Source organism: Eschscholzia californica, unplaced genomic scaffold (genome assembly GCF_041429995.1).
Source record: "Eschscholzia californica isolate CP2 unplaced genomic scaffold, dmEscCali1.0.p SCAF_1, whole genome shotgun sequence".
NCBI classification, from domain to species: Eukaryota; Viridiplantae; Streptophyta; class Magnoliopsida; order Ranunculales; family Papaveraceae; genus Eschscholzia; species Eschscholzia californica.
The window spans coordinates 55,689,688-55,694,151 of record NW_028238198.1 but is presented as its reverse complement, the minus strand read 5'-3'; positions in this window follow the sequence as shown (position 1 = coordinate 55,694,151).

Sequence of the window (4,464 nt, the reverse complement as noted above, 5' to 3'; positions counted from 1 at the left end):
GAAATGCATAAATTAAAATTATGCTCAATCCTAAGTTACCTGGCGGATCCATAGAGAACAAGGGTGAACAAGAGAGTTGAAATTGCATCATCAAGGGGAATGTGGCAAAAACGCCTAAAGTAAATGAGTAAAGGCATGGGGAAACCCTACCTAGATGACTGGAGATCCCACGATCTAGGTTCAAAGGGCAACTGAAGCTATATCCTGACTCGACAGTAACACTGTAAGAGAATTATATCTCTTACCCATTCCTAGGATGAAAACAGTGTTGCCTACAGTGAGAGGCTAAGCATTAAGCTTTTAATGAATCCGAAAACTTAGAACTTGATTCTAACGTGAGGTATAGCAGGATGTCTTATTACAGATAACCTATATGTGTGTGAATTAATGCCGGTTCTATGGGAAGGTTGTCTAGGCCGACTTCCCTAAAGCACACATGAATTCGGGATTGTTCAAGGCCGAAATGAACACAACCGAGAACCTAAGTAGGTAAGGGATTAGCTGTGTGATAGCTATTCAGGTTTACAATTTCCAGGACACAGTTCAAGACGATAAGTTCAGTGTCGTCCTTGTAGACCTTGTAGTTATTCACTAGGAAAGGTTCAAAGTCGAAAGACTACCTTCTTCCGATGCAGCGAAGTTCCGCATATGAGCCCTTCTTGTGTTAGTATATTAGTATAGTATGTTTGTATCATAGTTAACCTCGAATTTTCATTCATGTGGGAGATTTTTGGAATCAGAGCCGATTTTGGCTCGACCCATCAAACTCAGAAACGAAATGCATCATTGCGTTCGTCTCGTCGAGCTCATAAACTTAGAGCCAAGAATTACTCGAATCCGATTCCGGATGAATGAGAAATTCAAGTTTGAAGTTTGTACGTAGTTCGGTTAACAAAGGGACTAAACAGGCAAAACGTAAAATTCATTTGGGGATCATTTGAGCGAAGAGGACGCGATCAGATCTGGACAGTGGGTGTTCCTTCCGCGGGATTGGGCCTGATCGAACGATTTCGCGTGAAGGCTGTTCGGGACAGTTTCGGGTTTCACCCTGAAGCTTTGGATCTTCGAGGATCTAACGGTCATATCTACACCCACGTCGGGCAGGAGGTGGGATAACGCAGATCCTTCATCTAACGGCTCAGTCCATCACCTGTTGGGAAGATTTCGGGCGTGATCCAAGGGTGGTCGTTCCCTCCGCGTTTTTTACCGAAATCTAACTGTCCAGATTGCACCGACTCTTGTGTGGATAGTTATTTCAAGTTTAGTCCTCATTTTTGAACAGTTGTGTCCCTTAACCCCAACAGACATATGTACCCATTCAACTCCTATATAAACCACCTAAACCCACTTCATTTTACACATCAATTCATTCTCTTCTTTTCTCTTCTAACAATTAGAGGTTCTGGTTTGCCTAGAATATCTGATTGAGAAGTAATTCTGGAGGTTTGGTTTGCCTAGAATATCTAAAAAAACGAAGAAAGAAGTTTTGATTGAAGTGATAATCATAAAGCATCTAGTACATCAAATTCATTCTCTTCTTCTCTTCTCTTCTAACAATTAGAGGTTCTGGTTTGCCTAGACTATCTGATTGAGAAGTAATTTAAGAGGTTTTGGTTTGCCTAGAATATCTAGAAGAAAAATTAAGAAAGAAGTTTCGAGTGAATTTAAAGCGTCTAGAAGATCATTCGCATAAGTCTAAGAGCTCACAATACTTACGAAGGTTCGTCCGCTTTCAGAATATAGAAGTACCATCTTAAAATTCTGAAAAGAAAGTCGTTGTATCCCGAAGGCATACACCCTAACGTCTGGTACTATTACGGGGGGTGTAAAATGTCTTAAGGAAAGAGAATTTATTCTCGCCTCGACTACATTAACGTTTGTCTAACTCGGTTAATCTCAAGAAGGAATACTGATAAATCATTATTCTCTTACAGTCTATCTCTCTACAAATTAGAGAAAGGAAACTCTGTCTTAATCAAGACAAGACAGAGACAATTCAACTCATCAATTGATAACCAGAGGAACAACATTTCTTTTTGTGAATAATCTATAATCAACTCCTACTTTCGATCGTTGGTGTTCTTTTCTTTCCATTTCATGCTCTCTCTAGATTTTTTTCCTTTTCCTTCTCGAATCAATTAAAAGTTAAAACGAACGAGACAACCAGTAAAGTGGGAGACAATCACGGTGTAATCTGTTGGTCGTACAGGACAGACATGGTGCATCGCAGACCACTGAAATACATTGAGACAGTTGCCTGCTTCGCCCACGTGTTAGATGGTCCGTCGAATTTGAGGTGTGTGAATCTTACGATTTGGGTGTACAGGATTAAGTTATGGTAAGTAACACAGAATTAACGATCTGTGTGAATCTCCCGTGAAATATGGCTACACGAATATGGTATGGCCTTCAGCTATGAACCTGCCGCACCACGTAGTCTTGAAGACGTCCTGAGTTTATCCAGCTGGTCAACAACATTTAACCTTTGACTTGCTCTTGTTTGCTCATCTGGACTCCGATTTGACTTTCGTTTTCGCCGTTGGCTTCGTCTTGGAATGTAATTTTCATAGGAGTATCAACATTGGCCAAAATTACCCTTATAGACAAATGAATGAATGCCCCTAATGTGTATCTCTCTTTGGTTTTTATCTATTTTTCGTGCTCCATTCTGTAGAAGACACATGGGTAAAAGACAATGAGTTTATTAGAATAATGCTTCAAAATAGACTAACCTGTTAAAATCAACCGACTCAGATGAGACATGAAAATTTTCATGTCTCATCACTCACTAGTTACTAAACTTTTCAGACTTAAAAAATAATATAGGTTTGAGTTATAGATTCATATTATTGGGTTTGTTATATGATTTGTCAGCTGATGAAGACTTGGAAATGTAAAATAGAGTTTATGGGTAGTGCTTGGTTGGTTTTTATGCATTTCAATTATTCGGTGTAATGTTTCAGTGAACTCTATAATGTCGATATGACATTCTTAGTGCAGTTTCATTCATTTTATGCATTCTTGCAGACGGCTTTGGGGCATAAAGAATAATCTCCGGGGCTTAAATTCTCAAGGGAATCCATGTTCTTCTGTACATTCTCGGGGGAATATTATTTTTTAACCAAAAACTTAACTTTGATCAAACATTGCCCCCTAATCTTCATCTTCTCTACCACCATCAACCACCACAACTTCCCACTACCACCATTTTGACCACCATTGCCTCCTCTTCTCTTTCCTCTCTTATCCTTTCTCCAAGAGACTCACAAAATGCGACACTCCTTGTTGCCACGTCCCCACGGCACATGTACCAAGTTATAAGATACAACGAGACGGACTCCGAATCAGTCTCTACGACTCTGAAAAATACTATTCTCTAAGACTTCGCACTCCGTCGACTTAGAGAGTGAGGGACAAATTGTATGCGCCAAAATTCGTCATCGGGAGCGCCCCTAAAAATCTATAATTAATGGGCCCACATGAGGGACAAATAACAAATGGGCCCGGCCCCTTCATCTTCAGGCACCTGGAACAACGAGAAGATACACATGCATTAAACAAGAGAATCAGCCCTGGATGAAGAAGTCAACCCTGCACAGAAGGGTTAGTCGTCATTTCCCAAGCGAACCTTCCTCACATATATCCGTTGGGTGTGTTACTGTTATTCAAGATAGTGGTTGATCAATGATATCACGAATATATCTGTTAGATGGGAGTTACAGTATCTTATTCATTGTGACAGCTCTAGACGTTGCCACATTAAAGATACAGCTCGCCTCCAGGCGACAGTGGACGACAGACGCTATAAAAGGACCAAGGAGAAGAAGATAGAGGGCATCTGGTAATCGGCGAACACATCAAGTACTTAACATTGACATCGAATCATGGATAACAACACTCGACGTCCAACTCTCCCGCAATCAACCGATTACTTTCTCTCACATCGATCATCTAAACCACTTGATCAAGCAGCTGGCGACTAATCTTTCTCTCTAGACGACCACCTGATTAAGAAAGACGAGTGATCTTTTTCTCTCCTGACGACCACTTGATCAAGCAGAAGACGACTTATCTTTCTCTCTCCAACCGATCACCTGATTAAGGAAAACGAGTGATCTTTATCTCTTCTGACGACCACCTGATTAAGGAAGACGAGTGATCTTTCTCTCTCCTGCCTACAACCTACTTAAGGATGACGAGTGATCTTTCTCTCTCCTCACTAAAGGATATATTCATTCAATCTGAAGAAAGATGTCCTTCTAAAGGAGTGTCCTTCGTCTAAGGTGGCAATGCGTGCAATTTGGCGAATAGGACAACGATGACCTTATCCGGAAGATCATCCAGTCCGGTCAAATTAGGGGTCGTAATGCTTAGCTAGAAGCCTCTTACGATCGTCGGATCACTTCGGCAATTCGCGGCTAACATAGACCAGGTCCTACAAGGGTTATACATAAGAGGGGTAAC